Raw genomic sequence first — 26140 nt, 5'->3', positions numbered from 1 at the left:
TTTGACATTTATTAAGATATTTGACTAGTGTAATTTTTAACTAAAACGGTAATACATCTAATTGACTATAAAATAATTATTTACGTGATTGTGATTATATAGGTACAGGCCACCAAATATAGGTATACAGTTTAGTAATCTCTCACCTATATCAATAGATAAATTTAGAAATATGAATTTCTTTTTTTGATTTCTGATGGATCTCATCAATTCTTCGAGAAAGAGTACGTACTCAGTACTCAGAGAGAATGAGAGAAGGAGAGAGCGGGAACGAGTGTTTGAGGGCGAAACACAGTGAGCATGGCGGCCATGCCGTCGGAAGAGATAAGGGGGAGAGTGTGGGTGGGAGTGCATCCGGTGCCAAGGAGGGTTTTTCACGAGGGAGTTTTTCAAATCCTACAAAGATCTCTTTTAGAGATAAAGTCATTGGTCCAGAGAAATCGAAGGCGTTTGCACTTGCAGGATCTCTATCTGGGGATAGTATAGCCACGATGGTGGGCAAGCAGGGTGATTTCCAACCTCCATGTGTAAACTTCACTGAAGAAGCCAAGCTTTGTTTGGCAGAGCCTTATCGAGAAGCTTTAATGATTACGGTTCTTGATAAAAATTATAGTTACACAGCTCTTTCACACAAGTTTCGGATGGTTTGGCGCATTAAAGGTGGCTTTGATCTGCTTGATGTGGGGTTTGGGTACTTCATGGTAAAATTCGATGCATGTGAAGATCGTGAGAAGGTCATGCTTGGTGGTCCGTGGTTGATTGAGGGGCACTATGTTGCTGTAAAACCGTGGGATATAGATTTTCAGCCATGTGAGTAATCCTTCGGGTCTATGCTTGTATGGGTTCGGATTTCGGGGCTCCCAATCTGGTGCTATCAGGAACAGGCCATGATGTGTATTGCTTCTGCAATAGGAGTTCCCATCAAAGTGGACTTAGCCACTAAATTGGCTGAGAGAGGACGATATGCCCGAGTATGTGTTCAAATAAATTTAGGACTGACAGTGATCAAGCATATCATTGTGGAAGGCGTAACTCATGTAGTGGAGTATGAAAGTTTAAATTTAATTTGTAACTCTTGTGCCCGTTATGGTCACGATATGGCACAGTGCTTGGGTAGAGACTCTAGGGAAGGAAAGAATGTTGATTCCGATGCCACCAAGCCACGGGACGGTACAAAGGCAGTGCTACATCCTGAGACCAAAATTCACAATTCAAATGAAGTAGAACCTAATGTGGTAGGTGGCGTTACTGGCGAGAATCCTGCATCGAATTTGCAAGAAGATTTGGAGGCTAATAATTTGGAAGGAAATAATGTTGAGGAGGCTTGCATGCATGATGAACCAGGCTGGGAGCAAGTTGTGAGGAAAGGTAAAACCAAGCTGGGTCAGAAGCAATCTAACAAGGTCCAAAGAGGCATTCAATCCAGAATCGATTCGGGTAGAGTAATCAAGCCCACCATTCACTTCTCTCACACGAATGGATCAAGCTCCTATCGTGCTAGGGTCGGGTCACGAGTCAAGGTCGGACACAGCGCTTCCCGTGTTGGTGAGACGTCGATCTCCTCAACCCGACACACCCCAGTGCCTTGCGGGCCCTCTCTCCGAAAACGACCAAGGCCGGGGTCCCTACAGATCTCGCCAGTTGAGAAGAATGGAGGCACGGTGGTGGAAGCATCGTCATGTCTTCCTGCAACCGTGAAGGAGGGTGTTACCGTGGCGGTTCCATTGGAGAAGGAAGGCGCATTGCCGGCTGTTACTGCGTTGGTAGGCAGGATTAAGGAGATATTCCAGGGAGATCCGGCAAACCTGAAGGTCACGGGAGTCACTTCCGCTGGGCAAGCCTCGGTTTGAGGTTGGTGAAGCACTTTGATTTCCTTGTTTTATATTTTTATATTTTATATTATGGATAGTTTAAATATAATAGCTTGGAATATTAGGGGTGCTTCTAATAAGTTAGCCCCGGGTGAATTGTAAAGAGCTGGTTAGGAAATTTAAACCTGTAATTTTTATTGTGGTTGAAACTCACTGTCCTTTTCAACACTTGAAAATGTTCTGGGAAAGACTTGGTTATCACCCTATTGGTATAGTGGAGGCGTCAGGACACAAGGGGGTATTTGGTTCCTTTCTGCAATACAGGGTGTTCACTGCAAATGGCTTGATGCTTTCGATCAGTGTGTTACAGTTGAGGTTCAGGTAAATAATGTGATTTGGAGGTGCAGTGATATCTATGGTAGTCCTCAATTTAATACCAGAGTTTTGCTATGGGATTATCTTGTTACTCAGTCTTCGTCTTTCTGCGGGCCATGGATTGTTCTTGGTGATTTTAATGAAGTACTATTCTCTCATGAATCTAAGGGTTGCCTCTTCTCGAGTCATCATGCAGATCGGCTTGCTGCCTCTCTAGGGGATAGTAATCTGTTTGACTTGAAGACTATTGGAAGATAATTTTCTTGGTACAGAAGGGTTAAAAATGGTGTTGAGGTGGCGAAAAAACTTGACCGGGTTTGTATCAATAGTGGCTGGCTATCTCTCTTTCCAGAGGCTTACGCAGAAATTTTAAATAGGCTTCAATCTGATCATTGTCCTATCCTAGTACGCTGTACAGGTCGTCCCCAACTGAAAAAGAATAGACCTTTTTGGTTTATTGCAGCTTGGGCAACTCATCCGGGGTACAGAAATATTGTGAACCAGTCATGGCAGGCTGGCTACAGAGAGATGCATGGCAAGCTTTCAGAAGTGCAGAAGAACTCTTTGGAGTTTAATTCTAAAGTGTTCGGCAATATTTTCGTTAGGAAATGCAAATTGGAGAGACATATTAATTTCCTTCAGAAGTGACTTGAAGTCATGGAAGATTTGTCTATGCGGCAAAAAGAAAAACAGCTGATTGAGGAATTTAATAACACGCTTGTGCAGGAGGAACTTCTATGGTTTCAAAAATCCAGAGAGCAGTGGGTAAAATTTGGGGATAGAAATACCAAGTTCTTTCATGTCCAGACTCTTGTGCGGAGAAAGCATAATAAGATTCATGGTCTCTTTCTTCAAGATGGGGTGTGGGAAACGAACCCGGATGTCCTTAGAAGGGAAGCTGAATCCTTCTATAAACGCCTATTCTGCCAGTCGGAGGATGTAGACTTAGGTTGTCTTGGTGATGTGCCACTGCCTTCCCTGAATGATGAAGCCTGTTGTAGCCTCACAGCGCCAGTTACTCTGGAAGAAGTTAAGTCGGCTGTTTTCAGTATGCATTCTTTTAAGGCGCCGGGCCCTGATGGGTTTCAGGCTTTCTTCTTTAAAGAATACTGGAAGATTGTTGGTTTTGATGTTTGGACTATGGTTCGTCATGCGTTCTCTGGTTTGGATATGGATCCAAGGATGATGGAAACTCTTGTGGTTCTTATTCCGAAGGTAGAAAACCCGGTTTCCATGAAGGATTTCCGACCAATTAGTCTCTGTAATGTGGTTTACAAAGTTATAACGAAGGTCCTGGTCAATAGACTTCGTCCCCATCTCAAAGAGATTATTGGGCCCCTTCAAGGAGGGTTTATCCCGGGGAGAGGAACCCCTGACAACATCATTGTAGCACAAGAGGTTCTCCATTTCATGAAGAAGACAAAGTCAAAGAAAGGCACCCTGGCCTTTAAGATTGATTTGGAGAAAGCGTACGATAGAGTGGATTGGGGATTTCTGAAACAAACCCTGGTGAGTTTTGGCTTTCCTCCTCCGATAGTCAATCTGATTATGCGTTGTGTCACTGCTTCCTCACTGTCTATCCTCTGGAATGGGGATAGATTAAATAGCTTTACTCCGAGCAGGGGTCTTAGGCAAGGAGATCCTATATCACCATATCTGTTTGTGTTGTGTATGGAGAGATTGTCCTGTTCTATTAATCAGCAAGTTGATAAGGGCTTGTGGAAGCCAGTTGCGGTTTCTAGAGGGGGTCAAAGAATTTCTCATTTGATGTTTGCTGATGATTTGCTTCTTTTCTGTAAAGCTGAAAAATAGCAAGTTCAAACTGTAATGGTAGCTTTGGAAAATTTCTGCAGAGCCTCTGGGATGAAGGTTAATGTGGAAAAATCTAAAGCGCTATGCTCCAGGAATGTTTCAGCGACAAGAAAAGAGATTTTCACTGGAGTCTCCTCCATCAGATTCGTTCAGAACTTGGGCAAGTATTTAGGGGTGAACCTTAATCACTCTCGGGTGACACGCGCAACTTTCAACGATGTTTTGGACAAGATTCGGGGAAGGCTAGCCAGCTGGAAAGGAAGATTGCTTAATAAGGCAGGCAGACTCTGTTTGCTCAACTCGGTAGTGACTGCGATTCCTACTTATCGCATGCAAGTATCTCTCTTCCCTAAAGGGGTAACTAATAAGATAGAATCCATGATGCGAAACTTTCTATGGAAGGGTCAAGCTGATGGTAGAGGCCTGAATCTAGTTAACTAGAAAGTGTTGGTCACTCCTAAGAAGTTTGGAGGTCTGGGAATTAGAGATCCTTTTTGTGCCAATATTGCTCTTCTTGGAAAACTAGTTTGGCAACTTTTTCACCATCCCAACAAGCTATGGGTTCAACTGTTGACGGAGAAATACCATTCTTCTAAGGATGATTGTTTTAGTCAGTCTCGAGGAAGGGGATCTTATGTTTGGAAGAGTATATGTCGAGCTTGGGATATCCTAAAGGAAGGTTTTAGTTGGTGCATTGGGGATTTGGAACAGAACTTTTGGTTTTCTAAATGGAGAAGAGAGGGGCGACTGTGTCAGGAGATGGATTATGTTCACATTTCTGATTCGGATCTCAGGATCTTGGACCTTTGGTCATCTGGACAGTGGAACCTTGAGAATATCTATTCTCCTCTGAATCAGTCTCTGCAGAGCAACATTAATTCTTACAACCCAGATGTTCAAGCTGGTTCAGAGTTCGGCTGGTGTTGGACTGGTGTGGCCTCAAAGGTTTATGATGCTCATAGTGGTTATTTATGGCTTTGTAAGAAGATGTTTAGTTGGGAGGATAGGGGTAATTGGCTTTGGCTTTGGCGTCAACATGTTCCGGAAAAGCACAAATTTTTGGCCTGGCTATGTCTTTGGGAGGCTCTTCCTACTGCTGTATTTCATTTTAGAAGGGGCATTTCGCACACGGATAGCTGTCCACGATGTTTCTCAAGTCAGGAGTCGGTTTTACATTGTATTCGGGATTGTCCAAAAGCCCAACTTGTTTGGCAAGCTTTAGGGATCTCCGATCAACCAGTGGATTTGATGAGTTGGTTCTTACATAATAGCAAACAGCGCCCCTTTAGATTCTTTTCTGGTCCCTGGTGGATTTGGTGTTCGAGAAATAACGAGATCTTTCATCCTCACGAGCATTGGACCACAGACAAGGTGATTGGTATGGCTTTGTCCTTAGAAAAGGAGCTCCGAAATATTTTTGAGTTGCAACGACTATCTATCCCCTCAACCATTAGTGGCTCTTGGATTCCCCCCTCAGTGGGTACCTTTAAGATTAATTGTGATGCTAGCTATCCTGGCAGTGGTGCTCGAGTTGGTTTTGCTTGTGTTAGCAGAGATTGGAAGGGAAGGTGGCAACGAGGCTGTCTGGGAACAATTGAGAGTCGTAGCATTTTGCAAGGAGAGTTGTTTGCTATTTGGAGAGGCTTTCTTTTAGCATGGGACTCGGGACAAAGAGACATTATATGTGAGACAGACTGTGTGGAGGCTTTTACTATTGTCAATAATTTACAAGATTGCTCTGGGTTTATTGATCCTTTGGTGTTAAAAATCCGAGATATCATGTCTTGGAAATGGCGTGCTGATCTTCGGTTGATCTTGAGAGATGCAAATACAGTAGCAGACATCATGGCAAATACTGCAATGAGGACTATTTCTCCCCAAGTGGAGCTTCCATTGCCTTGGAAGGAGTTTGAGAGTAGTATTCAGCGGGACTGCCTTTCTTAAGCAGTTTCTTATTTTTTTTCTTTCTTAGTTTTTGTTTATTTTCTTTTAAGTCACCAAAAAATTCTTCGAATCACAAATTATACACAATATTATTATTATTATTATTGTTTTTTTTAGTAGTTAGGATTATGTTATTGCTGATAAAAAAAATTAATATCGATTTATTTAGTGTAGTAATTTAATTTAGATATTATAATGAAATGTTATATTATTATTATTATTATTATTATTATTATTATTATTATTATTATTATTATTATTATTATTATTATTATTATTATTATTATAAATTAACAAAATAGTTATAATAAGCTTTTTTAATTTATCAAATATTAAACCAATTATTTTTCAATAAATACATATAGTATATAATAATATAATAAATATAAACTAATTAATTAGTTATTAAAATAAAAAATATTTACTTTACTAAAAAAATAAAATTAAAAAAATATTGTTGTGAAAAAATACTAGAATTTTATATTCTTATTTAATAATAACTAGATTATAACTTGTTGACTATAATTTATTGAAACTTGATTGTTTTTAAAATATTAATGAAGATATATATATTTTAAAATTTAATTTTAAGTTTTAGACGATTTTGTATTTTTTATTTACGTAAGACCGATTTTGCCTGTTCAACCAGTAACTCATCGTTTGAACTAATAAACCAATAAATCAGTTACCTAACCGGTTCGATTACCGATTCGGTTTTGACAACTATGGTGCTAAGCATAATTGTCAGAACCAAACCGATGATCGAACCGATTAGGCTATTGGCCATTGGGTCACTGGATTTCTAGTTCAACTAGTGGGTCATTAGTTGAACCGGTAGAACCGCTACTATATAAATATAAAATATAAAATAGTCAAAAACCTAAAACTAAAATTTAAAATACATATTTTCACTAATATTTTAAAAACAATCAAGTTTCAACAAATTATAATTAACACATTATATTATAATCAACAAATTATAATTCGGTTATTATTAATAATTATATAAAATTCTAATATTTTTCATAATAAATATTTTTTAATTTTATTTTTGTATTAAAGTATTTTTATATTTATTATATTATTATATATTGTATGTATTTATTAAAAATAATATTAATAAATATCATATAATTGTATAAAAATAATTATATTCTAATTAATAAAAATATTTTATATTTTTATTTATACTAGTTTGATAATATTTATATTAATAATTATGAATAATAAAAATATAATCAATTTAAATATAAGTGAGTATAGAACTAAAATAATATTTAAAAAAATTATTGTACAATTTTATTATATACTTATTTAGTAGCATATAAAATAATAAAAAATAATATAATTTGGTGGCAAGAAAAATATGTAATACAAAGATTTAAAGAGGATCCAAATTTAAACTATATCTTTATTAATTTTAAAATTTTTTCTCAAATGATTCGGTTAGATTGGAGTTTAACGGTTCTAATTGGTTCTCACCAATTCTAATTTTTAACCGGTCTTAGATTGAATGGAATTGATAAAATTTTTTCATTGATTTTTGTAGTTGCAGAGAAATTACATCCACAACTGACAATTGAAAAATTTTGCACATTGTAAGAATCCTTGACTAGTAATTTTGACACATTGTAGGAATCCTTGAATAGTGCCATTAAAATTAAAGCGGGGAGATTCAATTAACTGATCATATAGTTGGAAAATTTCGACACTTCAGAATACCTGCCAAATACATTATAATTAAACGCGTGATATTAGAATATCATAATTAGGGAACAAAATCAGGAAAATATCAAAGAAGATTAGAAAAAAATCAATGTAATTTATTAGGATATTATTCCATAACGAGTGTACTCTTAGCGTACTCTTGTTCTATATATTGGTAAGAACTTTGTAATCACAAATGAGAAATATGAATAAAAATAATACTTTTCTAAATAATTCTTGATTTCTTTCCTAAACTCTTTGTACCATGGTAACATGGTATCAGAACTTTACACTTGTTGGAGGCAACCTGTAACTTGGAAAAGCAAGAAGCAGAAAGTTGTAGCTCTTTCAAGTGCGGAGACTTGGAAAATTTTGCACATTGTAGGAATTCTTGAATAGTGCCATTATAATTAAAGCGGGGAGATTCAATTAACTGATCATATAGTTAGAAAATTTCGACACTTCACTACCTGCCAAATACATTATAATTAAACGCGTGAAATTAGAATATCATAATTAGGGAACAAAATCAGAAAAATATCAAAGAAGATTAGAAAAAAATCAATCTAATTTATTAGGATATTATTCCATAACGAGTGTACTCTTAGTGTACTTTTGTTCTATATATTGGTAAGAACTTTGTTATCACAAATGAGAAATATGAATAAAAATAATACTTTTCTAAATAATTCTTGATTTCTTTCCTAAACTCTTTGTACCATGATAACATGGTATTAGAGCTTTAAACTTTTTGGAGGCAACCTGATAACTTGGAAAAGCAAGAAGCAGAAAAGGTGTAGCTCTTTCAAGTGCTGAGGCTTGGAAAATTTTGCACATTGTAGGAATCCTTAACTAGTAATTTTGACAAATTGTAAGAATCTTTGAATAGTGCCATTATCATTAAAGCGGGGAGATTCAATTAACTGATCATATAGTTGGAAAATTTCGACACTTCCAGAGTACCTGCCAAATACATTATAATTAAACGCGTGATATTAGAATATCATAATTAGGGAACAAAATCAGGAAAATATCAAAGAGGATTAGAAAAAAAAATCAATGTAATTTATTAGCATATTATTTCATAACGAGTGTACTCTTAGCGTACTCTTGTTCTTTATATTGGTAAGAGCTTTGTAATCACAAATGAGAAATATGAATAAAAATAATACTTTTCTAAATAATTCTTGATTTCTTTCCTAAACTCTTTGTACCATGGTAACATGGTATCAGAGCTTTACACTTGTTGGAGGCAACCTGGTAACTTGGAAAAGCAAGAAGCAGAAAGTTGTAGCTCTTTCAAGTGCTGAGACTTGGAAAATTTTGCACATTGTAGGAATCCTTGAATAGTGCCATTATAATTAAAGCGGGGAGATTCAATTAACTGATCATATAGTTGGAAAATTTCGACACTTCACTACCTGCCAAATACATTATAATTAAACGCGTGATATTAGAATATCATAATTAGGGAACAAAATCAGAAAAATATCAAAGAAGATTAGAAAAAAATTAATATAATTTATTAGGATATTATTCCATAACGAGTGTACTCTTAGCGTATTCCTGTTCTATATATTGATAAGAACTTTGTTATCACAAATGAGAAATATGAATAAAAATAATACTTTTCTAAATAATTTTTTATTTCTTTCTTAAACTTTTTGTACCATGGTAACATGGTACTAGAGCTTTAAACTTGTTGGAGGCAACCTGGTAACTTGGAAAAGCAAAAAGCAGAAAAGTTGTAGCTCTTTCAAGTGCTGAGGCTTGGAAAATTTTGCACATTGTAGGAATCCTTAACTAGTAATTTTGACAAATTGTAAGAATCTTTGAATAGTGCCATTATCATTAAAGCGGGGAGATTCAATTAACTGATCATATAGTTGGAAAATTTCGACACTTCCAGAGTACCTGCCAAATACATTATAATTAAACGCGTGATATTAGAATATCATAATTAGGGAACAAAATCAGGAAAATATCAAAGAGGATTAGAAAAAAAAATCAATGTAATTTATTAGCATATTATTTCATAACGAGTGTACTCTTAGCGTACTCTTATTCTTTATATTGGTAAGAGCTTTGTAATCACAAATGAGAAATATGAATAAAAATAATATTTTTCTAAATAATTCTTGATTTCTTTCCTAAACTCTTTGTACCATGGTAACATGGTATTAGAGCTTTACACTTGTTGGAGGCAACCTGGTAACTTGGAAAAGCAAGAAGCAGAAAGTTGTAGCTCTTTCAAGTGCGGAGACTTGGAAAATTTTGCACATTGTAGGAATTCTTGAATAGTGCCATTATAATTAAAGCGGGGAGATTCAATTAACTGATCATATAGTTAGAAAATTTCGACACTTCACTACCTGCCAAATACATTATAATTAAACGCGTGAAATTAGAATATCATAATTAGGGAACAAAATCAGAAAAATATCAAAGAAGATTAGAAAAAAATCAATCTAATTTATTAGGATATTATTCCATAACGAGTGTACTCTTAGTGTACTTTTGTTCTATATATTGGTAAGAACTTTGTTATCACAAATGAGAAATATGAATAAAAATAATACTTTTCTAAATAATTCTTGATTTCTTTCCTAAACTCTTTGTACCATGATAACATGGTATTAGAGCTTTAAACTTTTTGGAGGCAACCTGATAACTTGGAAAAGCAAGAAGCAGAAAAGGTGTAGCTCTTTCAAGTGCTGAGGCTTGGAAAATTTTGCACATTGTAGGAATCCTTAACTAGTAATTTTGACAAATTGTAAGAATCTTTGAATAGTGCCATTATCATTAAAGCGGGGAGATTCAATTAACTGATCATATAGTTGGAAAATTTCGACACTTCCAGAGTACCTGCCAAATACATTATAATTAAACGCGTGATATTAGAATATCATAATTAGGGAACAAAATCAGGAAAATATCAAAGAGGATTAGAAAAAAAAATCAATGTAATTTATTAGCATATTATTTCATAACGAGTGTACTCTTAGCGTACTCTTGTTCTTTATATTGGTAAGAGCTTTGTAATCACAAATGAGAAATATGAATAAAAATAATACTTTTCTAAATAATTCTTGATTTCTTTCCTAAACTCTTTGTACCATGGTAACATGGTATCAGAGCTTTACACTTGTTGGAGGCAACCTGGTAACTTGGAAAAGCAAGAAGCAGAAAGTTGTAGCTCTTTCAAGTGCTGAGACTTGGAAAATTTTGCACATTGTAGGAATCCTTGAATAGTGCCATTATAATTAAAGCGGGGAGATTCAATTAACTGATCATATAGTTGGAAAATTTCGACACTTCACTACCTGCCAAATACATTATAATTAAACGCGTGATATTAGAATATCATAATTAGGGAACAAAATCAGAAAAATATCAAAGAAGATTAGAAAAAAATTAATATAATTTATTAGGATATTATTCCATAACGAGTGTACTCTTAGCGTATTCCTGTTCTATATATTGGTAAGAACTTTGTTATCACAAATGAGAAATATGAATAAAAATAATACTTTTCTAAATAATTTTTTATTTCTTTCTTAAACTTTTTGTACCATGGTAACATGGTACTAGAGCTTTAAACTTGTTGGAGGCAACCTGGTAACTTGGAAAAGCAAAAAGCAGAAAAGTTGTAGCTCTTTCAAATGCTGAGGCTTGGAAAATTTTGCACATTGTAAGAATCCTTGACTAGTAATTTTGACAAATTGTAGGAATCCTTGAATAGTGCCATTATAATTAAAGCGGGGAGATTCAATTAACTGATCATATAGTTGGAAAATTTCGACACTTCAGAGTACCTGCCAAATACATTATAATTAAACGCGTGATATTAGAATATCATAATTAGGGAACAAAATCAGGAAAATATCAAAGAAGATTAGAAAAAAAATCAATGTAATTTATTAGCATATTGTTCCATAACGAGTGTACTCTTAGCGTACTCTTGTTCTTTATATTGGTAAGAATTTTGTAATCACAAATGAGAAATATGAATAAAAATAATACTTTTCTAAATAATTCTTGATTTCTTTCCTAAACTCTTTGTACCATGGTAACATGGTATTAGAGCTTTACACTTGTTGGAGGCAACCTGGTAACTTGGAAAAGCAAGAAGCAGAAAGTTATAGCTCTTTCAAGTGCTGAGACTTGGAAAATTTTGCACATTATAGGAATCCTTGAATAGTGCCATTATAATTAAAGCGGGGAGATTCAATTAACTGATCATATAGTTGGAAAATTTCGACACTTCACTACCTGCCAAATACGTTATAATTAAACGCGTAATATTAGAATATCATAATTAGGGAACAAAATCAGAAAAATATCAAAGAAGATTAGAAAAAAATCAATGTAATTTATTAGGATATTATTCCATAACGAGTGTACTCTTAGCGTACTCTTGTTCTATATATTAGTAAGAACTTTGTAATCACAAATGAGAAATATGAATAAAAATAATACTTTTCTAAATAATTCTTGATTTCTTTCCTAAACTCTTTGTACCATGGTAACATGGTATTAGAGCTTTAAACTTGTTGGAGGCAACCTGGTAACTTGGAAAAGTAAGAAGCAGAAAAGTTGTAGCTCTTTCAAGTGCTGAGGCTTGGAAAATTTTGCACATTGTAGGAATCCTTGACTAGTAATTTTGACAAATTGTAGGAATCCTTGAATAGTGCCATTATAATTAAAGCGGGGAGATTCAATTAACTGATCATATAGTTGAAAAATTTCGACACTTCAGAGTACCTGCCAAATACATTATAATTAAACGCGTGATATTAGAATATCATAATTAGGGAACAAAATCAGGAAAATATTAAAGAAGATTAGAAAAAAAATCAATGTAATTTATTAGCATATTATTCCATGACGAGTGTACTCTTAGCGTACTCTTGTTCTTTATATTGGTAAGAACTTTGTAATCACAAATGAAAAATATGAATAAAAATAATACTTTTCTAAATAATTCTTGATTTCTTTCCTAAACTCTTTGTACCATGGTAACATGGTATAAGAGATTTACACTTGTTGGAGGCAACCTGGTAACTTGGAAAAGCAAGAAGCAGGAAGTTGTAGCTCTTTCAAGTGCTGAGGCAGAATTTCGAGAGATCGTTAAAGGCATAACTGAAGTATTGTGGATAAGACAATTGATGACAGACCAGTTGAAATGTGACAAGAAAGCCGCAATTAGCATCTCAGAGAATCCTGTACAACATGATAGAATAAAATAGGTTGAGGTGGATCGACACTTTATCAAAGAAAAATTGAGAATGAAATTATTGAACTTCCATCTGTGAGATCAGAAGATCAGTTGGCTGATATTCTTACTAAAGCAGTTTCAAGACAAGCCCTTACTAAAGTTCTAACCAAGCTGAGTATTGGTGATCCCACTCCTGACCTTGAGGGGAGTGTTAGAATATCATAATTAAGGAACAAAATCAGGAAAATATCAAAGAAGATTAGAAAAAAATCAATGTAATTTATTTGGATATTATTCCATAACGAGTGTACTCTTAGCGTACTCTTGTTCTATATATTGGTAAGAACTTTGTAATCACAAATCAAAAATATGAATAAAAATAATACTTTTCTAAATAATTCTTGATTTCTTTCCTAAACTCTTTGTACTATGGTAACACGTAATACATTCAATTAGTTTATCATAATTGAAAAATTTTGACATTTATTAAGATATTTAACTAGTGTAATTTTTAACTAAAACGGTAATACATCTAATTGACTATAAAATAATTATTTACGTGATTGTGATTATATAGGTACAGGCCACCAAATATAGGTATACAATTTAGTAATCTCTCACCTATATCAATAGATAAATTTAGAAATATGAATTTCTTTTTTTGACTTCTAATGGATCTCATCAATTCTTCGAATCACAAATTATACACAATATTATTATTATTATTATTATTATTATTATTATTATTATTATTATTATTATTATTATTATTATTATTATTTGTTGTTTTTTTTAGTAGTTAGGATTATGTTATTGCTGATAAAAAAAATTAATATTGATTTATTTAGTGTAGTAATTTAATTTAGATATTATAATGAAATGTTATATTATTATTATTATTAGAGTAGTGCTAGGGAGCCAATGGCCTAAGTGTACAATGTGTACAATGGGCTAAATCTTTGGTTTATGAATCAAATGAACATCACCTATACTATGCAGAATAACCATCCGGATACCAGGGATAACCATCCGGATACCAGAGATAATAAACATTTCATGTTATAAAAAGCTAATTTTGGGTGACAGGACAATGTAACACTAATAATAATATCTCTACTACTTTCCAAACCTTCATTGTATACATTGTACGCTTAGGTCATTGACTCCCTATACTTTCTATTATTATTATTATTATTATTTTATAAATTAACAAAATAGTTATAATAAGCTTTTTTAATTTATCAAATATTAAACCAGTTATTTTTCAATAAATACACATAGTATATAATAATATAATAAATATAATCTAATTAATTAGTTATTAAAATAAAAAATATTTACTTTACTAAAAAAATAGAATTAAAAAAATTTTGTTGTGAAAAAATACTAGAATTTTATATTCTTATTTAATAATAACTAGATTATAACTTGTTGACTATAATTTGTTGAAACTTGATTGTTTTTTAAATATTAATGAAGATATATATTTTAAAATTTAATTTTAAGTTTTAGACTATTTTATATTTTTTTATTTACGTAAGACCGGTTTTGCCTGTTCAACCAGTAACTCATCATTTGAACTAATAAACCAATAAATTAATTACCTAACCGGTTCGATTATCGATTCGGTTTTGACAACTATGGTACTAAGCATAATTGTCAAAACCAAACCGATGATCGAACCGATTAAGCTATTGAGTCACTGGATTACTCGTTCAACTGGTGGGTCACTAGTTGAACCGGTAGAACTGCTACTATATAAATAAAAAATATAAAATAGTCAAAAATCTAAAACTAAAATTTAAAATACATATTTTCACTAATATTTTAAAAACAATCAAGTTTCAACAAATTATAATTAACACATTATATTATAATGATACAATTAGTATTGGGCTAGCCCAGTTAGAGAACTATACTATAAATAAGAGTATGATGTAATAATGTGAGATATGCACGGTGTAATTGGAAACTCTACTCTCTCTCTCTTTGGCCCTAATTCTAGGAATTTCTCTTCTATTCTCTCTGATTATGTCTAATTCTCTCTAGTTCTTGATACAAATTCGTATCAAATGGTGCTTTCATTGAACACCATGCCAAATTCCTATGATGACGCAATTTGGGATCAGATTCAAACTCAAACTAGCTTAGATCGCTTGAATTCAGATTATGAAAAACCATCCAAGATACTTGCAGATATTCAGGCAACCTGCACCAAAATTTGTACAACCTGGCGAAATCATCAACGACTCCAACAGCCTCCAATATGCCAGATTCAAGCCAAATCAACCTCAGCTTTTCCACCACTCAACAATGATTCAACAGCTCTAGAAGCAAACAATTCTACACTTCCGGCTCTGCAATTTCAGAATTCAGCATCAGATTATGAGAAGGCAGCATTGGAGAATGCAGCAACCAATTTTCCAGAATTCAACATGACTCCAGTTCACACAAAAGAGGAAGACGAAGCAGAAGAATCAGATTTCTGTTTCCTAGTCCAACCACAGCAACAAGCAAAATCAACAGAAACTCCAGATCAAGCAACAATTCAGCGCTCACCAGTGTCAATATGTAATTACAAAGAAGCAGTAATACAATTTCAGCAACAACTACAAAATTCATGCCAAAATTAAAAAAGGATAGATGCAGAAGAAGAAGAATTCGATTCCAATTTTGAATTTCTACCTGAAGAATCAACAGAACTTGCAGTTCAAGTAGAATGTCTACCAGCAGATCACACATTTGAAAACTCAATTCCAGGGATTCCAACCACAGCAGATCTGGCAATTTCAGTGACAAATGATTCTAGTGCAATTACAAGATTTATGACCAAGAACAATACAGAAGTCACAAACAAACCTGGTGGTAAAGGTATTCTGTGGACTGCAGGGGATCGACCTTGGTTTGATTCGTCGATGACGCACCCAGGAGATTTGCGGCCAGATCGAGATGCGGGAGGGGAGGACGCTTGGCGGTTTCTTCCTTGGGAGGCGCCGAACCCGCGGACAACCGCCACTAATGACGATGAGAGGAGCAGCGCCGACGTCGGCGCTTTCGCGGCGCGGAAGGGAGAAGCCCATGGTGCTGCTGTAACAGGGGTGTGTGCTCACGCCATCAGAACCACAATCCGGGGCAGAGATCGTGGAGTTTGGGGGTTCTGTCGAGCCTCTCCAATCGTGGCTAATCCACCACTACTCCTGGTGGCGGTCTTCCCTTGGAATCGAGACGGAGAACGAAGCGGCGAGGGCTTGCAGGGGCGAGTGGCGGCTTCGGGAAGAGGTAGGGAGAACTCGAACAGCGAACAGCGGAGGGTTGGGAGCTGGACGGCAGCGGCGGTGCCTCCATGCAAGCTCGCGACGGCCGGTGGCTGCGGGTTGGACGCAGGGGCGGCGGTGGGTGCACCTCCGAGGCAGAGAAACAACAACGCGTCTCTCTTCTTCGATGAGGATGAGGAAGAGATGCTGAAGCCTAACAATGTGTTGGGCTTCTATTGTGAGCTAACCCAAATTTTACCTTCTGAAGCCCAAAATCAGAAGGTGATGGATGGTACAATGACTTTAAGCTCAATTCTAAGGATTTCAGTCCAATTTCAGATTTCAACAGGAATTATATTTTATTGGTTTTGGATTGAACAAAAAATTTTTCAATGGGATCCTGGTGGTTAAAATTTTTTTTAGCAGTAGCATAGAAAATATTGTTTTAGAAATACTAATTTTTTTTATTACTTGTAATTAGCTTTTATAATTTTTGTTAGAGTTTATATTTTTCCGCAACTTTCAGGACGAGGTTGTTTTGAAGGGTAGGGTAATGATATAATTAGTATTGAGCTAGCTCAATTAGAGAACTATACTATAAATAGGAGTATGTATGATGTAATAATGTGGGATATGCATGGTGTAATTGAAACTCTACTTTCTCTCTTTAGTCCTAATTCTAGAAATTTCTCTTCTATTCTCTCTGATTATCTCTAATTCTCTCTAGTTCTTGATACAAATTCGTATCATATAATCAACAAATTATAATTCGGTTATTATTAATAAGTATATAAAATTCTAATATTTTTCATAATAAATATTTTTTAATTTTATTTTGTATTAAAGTATTTTTATATTTATTATATTATTATATATTGTATGTATTTATTAAAAATAATATTAATAAATATTATATAATCGTATAAAAATAATTATATTCTAATTAATATTTGATATTTTTATTTATACTAGTTTGATAATATTTATATTAATAATTATGAATAATAAAAATATAATCAATTTAAATATAAGTGAGTATAGAATTAAAATAATATTTAAAAAATTATTATACAATTTTATTATATAATTATTAAGTAGCATATAAAATAATAAAAAATAATATAATTTGGTGGCAAAAAAAATATGTAATACAAAGATTTAAAGAGGATCTAAATTTAAACTATATCTTTATTAATTTTAAATTTTTTTCTCAAATGATTCGGTTTGATTGGATTTTACCGGTTCTAATTGGTTCTCATCAATTCTAATCTTTAACCGGTCTTAGATTGAATCGAACTGATAAAATTTTTTCATTGATTTTTGTAGTTGCAGAGAAATTATATCCACAACTGACAATTGGAAAATTTTGCACATTGTAGGAATCTTTGACTAGTAATTTTGACGACTAAAACCCCATTTTGGTCCCTGAGATACACGCAATTACTCATTTTAGTCCTCGAGATTTAAAATTATCTATACTGGTCCTCCAGATTTAGATCCGGGCACCAATGTAGTCCCTCAGCCCTTTCCGGTGATGACTCAGCAAACGGAGTGCCAAGGTGGCACCCTCTCTGCCACGTTGGACCCTGCAACGGTTAGCTGAGGTGGCGAGAGTTGTATTTATATCCAATTTAGTCCCTAAAACCCTAATTTTCTCTCATTTATCTAAGTTACGATCTTCTTCAACTTCCGTCTTCCCTCCTCTTGTCTTCTTATTCTTCTTTATCTTCTTCTTCTTGTTGTTGCTCTTCTTGTTAAATCTTTGTCATTTGTCGCTATTAGTTGCAGCACCATGGCGGGTGGTGGAAGCACCGTAGCTAGAAACTCGAATCATTCTCCTTCAAGCGATAACTGGGCCAGGTCACAAAGCCGAAACAGAAGTGCGAGGGTGCCGGAATGGTGTGGGTGTGGTTATCGTCCAATTCTACGATGGTCTGGAACATAATCAAATTCAAACAAGCCATTTTTTGGATATCCCAATTATAATGTAAGTTAAATATATGATATTTTGTTAATTTGTTTTTGCCTACTTCATTTCATCATCTTTTATTGGTTCATTTCAGACAAAGAAAAAGACTTGGTGTGGTATGTTTGTTTGGGCTGACATTGTTTAAGAGGAAAGTGCTGGAATAGCAGATTCTGATAGAGTCAATGGTAGAATGAAGATGAACCTAGCATGAAGGGTTGGGAGGTTGGAAAATGATGTAAGAAGTCAGAAATTCATGACCAATTTGTTGATGGTAGCTGTGTTTATGATGGTAGTGTTTCTGTTAGTGATGTGTGACAAATTTTGAAGAAAAAATTATAGAAGGATTCATGTGTAATGTAATGTAATGGAATATATATTGTGTAAAAATATTTGAATGGAATGAATAAAGAGTAATTTGTGGAATTCCTGTGACTTACACATGATTCAACAAAACTGAGTTATATTTAAATAGGATTATAATAAGCAAGTTAAACAGCAAACTGAATTTATATTAAATTAGTTATCAGAGTTGAACAAAAAAGATGCATAACCAAGCATCATGAGTATTAACATCAAAAGATCCACTGTGATATCAAAATAATCAGGACTGATCTTAGTAGTCATTGTCTAAATTTTAACAAAACATTAAAGGCCTAATGCCACATACTAATTTTCATAACCTCCCTAAACACATCTAACTAATTTCTTCAAGTCTTTTTCCTTGGTGCTTTGAAACCGGGAGTAGGCACAAACTTCATTAAACTTGCCATCCTTGATGTTGTTCCTGAGCTAGCATCCTGCAATGGATTGACTGTGACAGAACTCGGTGGTGGAGAACTTCTTCTTCTTGTCGGCAACTTTACAGGCCTTATATTTCCAGCAACCTATATCATGTAAAAATATTTAAGTTCCAAAGTTAAAATACAGTAATAGGTTATGATATAACAATGGCATTTACATCTTTACCTGCTGAGAATCCTCTTGTTCAAAACAGGTAGGTTGAGACAACTCAAGTTCTACTGGTTGGACATCACTGGCTGCTGAAACAATAGGTGCTAAATCAATAGGTTGTACATTTCCTCCTTCACCTTGTTGGTTCGTTCCATCAGAGGTAGCAACGCATGTTTGGTCGGCTGTTGGATCTCCTCCCCCTACGCCCTCTTTGTTTTTTGTAGTAGCCTCAGCCTCAGCCACAGCAGCAGCAGCTGCTGTATCAGCCAATCTCTTCTTTTTGCAACCTCTCTTGGTGTGACCTTTATCACCACAATAACTGCAAGTAAAATTTTCAAGCTGTCTTTTCAAATGAGTGTTATCGTTGAATGTTTTTATTTGCCATGTTTCTGTCCTCTCTAGCACAAGTGTGATCATTGTTGAATGTTTTTATTTGCCAACAAGTATCCTCATGGTCTCTTGAGGCATACACCAACCATGGACATTCCTTTACTTTTCATACAGCTCTCACTCTTTTGCTATCATTTTTTTTCAACCTAAGCCTCTTCCCTTCCTGAATTGTGTACTCCCTAACAGCCTATTTGAACTCCCATTTGGTAGTGAATTTCATACCAACCTCCAGCACTAACTCTCCAAACCTTCCTCCATCTTTAAACAATGAATAACCATTATCTGAGTCAACATCTGTTATTTCCTCTTCAGAGTTGGGAGAGATCTTCATCTCCTCAGAATGCCATGAATTAGCCCCATCAGAATCTGTACTAGGATCAAGTCCAAAGTCTGCACCAACAAAACCAATGTCAACTTCGCCATCCGAGACATCCTCCACTAGTCCATCATCTTCAACAACAATCTTCTCCTTAAGTTTTGCAAATGCAGAGGCAGATGCATATTTAAACTTAAGAGAACTCCTCCTACCTTTGACAGACACAAACCCTTCATCTGAATAATGATTTTCTTCAAAATGCATGTTGATAAATCCTCCATCAACTTGAATTTTCAGTGTAAGATTCAAAATTGTTCAGAGATGAAAACCCAAATTCAAAAACCAATTTAAAATTGCATAGCCCTAACCCTATCAATATCATCCCCTGTTCCATTCATAAAAAAACAGAGCACCCCAACAACCCAACCCAACGTATAAGCAATCAAAGAAACCCTAGAAAAAATAGTTGCAACAAAGCATAAAGGTTCTCCATTGACAAGAACACCAGCACCATAGAGTACAATCATACATGCATTCCAAAAATAAATTAAAAAAAATTAAAGCCACTAAACCCCAAGATTAACGCTTACCTTGGCTAAGAACGAGAGGAGAGCAACCTCCTTCCTTTGAAACACGATTCCACTCTAACCTAGCCGTGAGTTAGTTCAACTTGGGTGATGAATGATTTCAGAAACTCCTCATTGGCACCATTGATTAGAGATGAAGAAGAAGATGAATATTTTGTATGGGGTAAAACTCGTTTCTTCTCCTTCATATACAAGTCACAGCGTTTTTTTACTTATTTGGGCGCTAAGGAGGGAAACGACGTCGTTTAGAGAGGGTCCAGCGTGGCAGAAAGGGTGTCACCATGGCACTCCGTTTGCTGAGTCATCACCGGAAAGGCTGAGGAACTACATTGGTGCCCAGATCTAAATCTGGAAGACCAGTATAGGTAATTTTAAATCTCGAGGACCAAAATGGGGTTTTAGTCAATTTTGACACATTGTAGGAATCTTTGAATAGTGCCATTATAATTAAAGCGGGGAGATTCAATTAACTGATCATATAGTTGAAAAATTTCGACACTTCAGAGTACTTGTCAAATACATTATCATTAAAACGCGTGATACATTCAATTAGTTTATCATAATTAGAAAATTTTGACATTTATTAAGATATTTCACTATTGTAATTTTTAATTAAAATGATAATACATCTAATTGACTATAAAATAATTATTTACGTGATTGTGATTATATAGGTACAGGCCACTAAATATAGGTACACAGTTAAGTAATCTTTCCGCTATATCAATAGATAAATTTAGAAATATGAATTTCTTTTTTTTGACTTCTGATGGATCTCATCAATTCTTCGAATCACAAATTATACAAAATATTATTATTACTATTGTTTTTTTTAGTAGTTAGGATTATGTTATTGCTGATAAAAAAATTAATATTGATTTATTTAGTGTAGTAATTTAATTTAGATATTATAATGAAATGTTATATTATTATTATTATTATTATTATTATTATTATTATTATTATTAGTGTATAAATTAACAAAATAGTTATAATAAGCTTTTTTAATTTATCAAATATTAAACCAGTTATTTTTCAATAAATACATTTTATTAATATTTTAAAAACAATCAAGTTTTAACAAATTATAATTAACACATTATATTATAATCAACAAATTATAATTCGGTTATTATTAATAAGTATATAAAATTCTAATATTTTTCATAATAAATATTTTTTAATTTTATTTTTGTATTAAAGTATTTTTATATTTATTATATTATTATATATTGTATGTATTTATTAAAAATAATATTAATAAATATCATATAATCTTATAAAAATAATTATATTCTAATTAATATTTGATATTTTTATTTATACTAGTTTGATAATATTTATATTAATAATTATAAATAATAAAAATATAATCAATTTAAATATAAGTGAGTATAGAACTAAAATAATATTTAAAAAAATTATTGTACAATTTTATTATATACTTATTAAGTAGCATATAAAATAATAAAAAATAATATAATTTGGTGGCAAGAAAAATATGTAATACAAAGATTTAAAGAGGATCCAAATTTAAACTATATCTTTATTAATTTTAAATTTTTTTCTTAAATGATTCGGTTATATTGGATTTTACCAGTTCTAATTGGTTCTCACCAATTCTAATCTTTAACCGGTCTTAGATTGAATTGAACTGATAAAATTTTTTCATTGATTTTTGTAGTTGCAGAGAAATTACATCCACAACTGACAATTGAAAAATTTTGCACATTGTAGGAATCCTTGACTAATAATTTTGACACATTGTAGGAATCCTTGAATAGTGTCATTATAATTAAAGTGGGGAGATTCAATTAACTGATCATATAGTTGAAAAATTTCGACGTGATATATTCAATTAGTTTATCATAATTGAAAAATTTTGACATTTATTAAGATATTTGACTAGTATAATTTTTAACTAAAACGGTAATACATCTAATTGACTATAAAATAATTATTTATGTGATTGTGATTATACAGGTACATGCCACCAAATATAGGTACCCAATTTAATAATCTCTCAGCTATATCAATAGATAAATTTAGAAATATGAATTTCTTTTTTTGACTTCTGATGGATCTCATCAATTCTTCGAATCACAAATTATACACAATATTATTATTATTATTATTATTATTATTATTATTATTATTATTATTATTATTTTAGTTGTTAGGATTATGTTATTGCTGATAAAAAAAATTAATATTGATTTATTTAGTGTAGTAATTTAATTTAGATATTATAATGAAATGTTATATTATTATTATTATTATTATTATTATTATTATTATTATTATTATTATTATTATTATTATTAGTGTATAAATTAATAAAATAGTTATAATAAGCTTTTTTAATTTATCAAATATTAAACCAGTTATTTTTCAATAAATACATATAGTATATAATAATATAATAAATATAAATTAATAAATTAGTTATTAAAATAAAAAATATTTACTTTACTAAAAAAATTTTGTTGTGGAAAAATATTAAAATTTTATATTCTTATTTAATAATAACTAGATTATAACTTGTTGACTATAATTTGTTTAAACTTGATTGTTTTTAAAATATTAATGAAGATATATATATATATATATATATATATATATATATATATATATATATATATTTTAAAATTTAATTTTAAGTTTTAGACTATTTTATATTTTTTATTTACGTAAGACCGGTTTTGCTTGTTCAACCAGTAACTCATCGTTTGAACTAATAAACCAATAAATCAGTTACCTAACTGGTTTGATTATCGATTCGATTTTGACAACTATGGTGCTAAGCATAATTGTCAGAACCAAACTGATGATCGAACCGATTAGGCTATTGGGTCACTAAATTACTGGTTCAACTGGTGGGTCACAAGTTGAACCGGTAGAACCGCTACTATATAATAAAAAATATAAAATAGTCAAAAACCTAAAACTAAAATTTAAAATACAGATTTTCACTAATATTTTAAAAACAATCAAGTTTCAACAAATTATAATTAACACATTATATTATAATCAACAAATTATAATTCAGTTATTATTAGTAAGTATATAAAATTCTAATATTTTTCATAATAAATATTTTTTAATTTTTTTTGTATTAAAGTATTTTTATATTTATTATATTATTATATATTGTATGTATTTATTAAGATATTTGACTAGTGTAATTTTTAACTAAAATGGTAATACATCTAATTGATTATAAAATAATTATTTACGTGATTTTGATTATATAGGTACAGGCCACCAAATATAGGTACACAATTTAGTAATCTCTCCATTATATCAATAGATAAATTTAGAAATATGAATTTCTTTTTTTGACTTCTGATGGATCTTATCAATTCTTCGAATCACAAATTATACACAATATTATTATTATTATTATTTTTTAGTAGTTAGGATTATGTTATTGCTGATAAAAAAATTAATATTGATTTATTTAGTGTAGTAATTTAATTTAGATATTATAATGAAATGTTATATTATTATTATTATTATTATTATTATTATTATTATTATTATTATTGTATAAATTAACAAAATAGTTATAATAAGCTTTTTTAATTTATCAAATATTAAACCAGTATTTTTCAAAAAAAAAAAAGCTTTACTAGTTACAAAGTCTATTTTTTTAATCATGCTTTAAAATTTGTAATTTAAAATAATTTAATACAACAAAAATTCAAAAAAAATAAAAATTTAAAAAATATGTATGATAGATGAACTATGAATAAATTTTGTATTATTAATTACATACTTCTATAATAATTCAATGCTGTATACAGTGGTGGCTCTAGAAATTTTATAAGAGGGAGGCCAAATTAAATACAAAATAAATTAAAATATAATAAAATAAAAAAATCAACAAAATATAATTTATAGTATATAAGTCAACATTAATAATTATATTATATAAAAATTAACATTTAACTACATATTTTAGGATTTTTATATTTTTAAATTTATTCTGTGATATTTCATATAACTAAAATTATAAATTTATCATCTGAAATAAATTTTGAAGAATTCTCTTCTTCAACATATACAATCATATAATCTGCTAAAAATTCATCTTTTATCTTATTTTAAAGTCTTGTTTTAATAATTTTTATTGTTTAAAAAGTCTATTTAATTGTTTCTATTGTCATAGAAAGAATCAAAATAAGAAATTTTTTTATAGTTGTTACTTTTTTACATTAATACAAACCTATATTTTTTAATATTTTTTTAATTATTTATATATTTATACGTTTTTATTTTTTTAACCTATTTATTAATTGCTACTAATATATTATAATACACATTATAATTTATACATATTAAGTTACTAATATGTAAATTTTTTTAGTGTATTAATATACTAAAATATATTTAATCTATAATATATATATAAGTTACGAATTTGGCCATTTATGCAATATAATATATAATTGATGCAGTCGATGTAAATTTGTTAATGTATTCAAATGAATAAACTCTAAAAGTTGGAACTCTTTTAAGTAAATATTGAAAAAATCTTTTTGCTATAAATATTATAAAGAGTATGTCTTTTAACGGAAAAATTTAAGAAACTATTTTTATTTGAGTCATTTTAGAATATGTATGTAATATATTTTATAATCTACAGATTATATCAATCCTTCATTTTCTTATCTTAAACCTATTTTTCCTTGAGGACATATATACATATATATTTTTTGGGGGTAAGCAATTGAATTGGTTTCTAATAAATTTTACATCGGCTACTTAAATCTCAATAAATTTTAATTATTTTAAAAATTATTGATAATTATTTTCGTTAGACGAATTGATTCCTTTGTTAAATTTAATAAAATTTTTAATATGTATATTGAACCAATAAATTTTATCATAAGATAAATTGATCAATTCAATCTTGAATATTTTTAAAATAATAAAAAATTTGTTAAATATTAAAATGTTCAATTTAAAATTTTTCAAAAATTAATTTGAGTATTTTTTTATATTTACCACTAAATAGAGTAGATAATATATTTATATTTTTCAAAAAAAATGATAAAAATATAAAAGTAAAAAAAAACTTGAAAGGTAGAAATTAATAAAATAAAATATTAATTAATATTAAATGTATTGCTTTGATCGTACATATATAAATCTCATTCTCTCAATTTAAAAGCGATTAGCTTATTATTTTTTTTCTAGTTGTCAACTTCTTTCCCTTTAAAAATAACCTATCCATTAATCCATATGAAGAGTATCTAGTATCTACTATCTACTGTTAAATCCTAACTTTGTTTAAAATATTTGACCCTTTTAAGATCCTTTTATCCACGCACTCTTTGTTAGGAAATTATTTGATTTCCTAACTTATTTGTGGGCAATACATATATTAATTATAATCACAAATTATGCTATTTCAAATTAAATGACTTATATAATGATGATCTCATTTATTATTTTAAATGCTAATTGAATAAGTCATTATTACTTTTGATTTGGAATTAAATGAGAATAAAACCGGATATTATCTTTTGTTCCTTAGATAATTATCTTTTTTGGATTTTAGATATATTATCTTTTGGGTTTTAGATACTATTTTATTTGGGCTTAAGGGTTTAATGGGTGCCATGCTCAAATATAAATAGACCTTCAGGGTTTCGGTCCCCGATATACCAAAGCCGCCTTTGTTACTCTTTCCCCATCAAAAGAGTTGCAGTTCAGCCTCCTAGGAATACAGAAGGCTTTGGTTGAGGAAGATCGAAAGAACCACAAGATCCAAATTCTTCCGATCGTATGATTCATGTTT

The sequence above is a fragment of the Arachis ipaensis genome, chromosome B1 (genome assembly GCF_059453495.1).
Source record: "Arachis ipaensis isolate K30076 ecotype BB chromosome B1, ASM5945349v1, whole genome shotgun sequence".
Taxonomy (NCBI): domain Eukaryota; kingdom Viridiplantae; phylum Streptophyta; class Magnoliopsida; order Fabales; family Fabaceae; genus Arachis; species Arachis ipaensis.
This window is presented reverse-complemented; position numbering follows the sequence as displayed.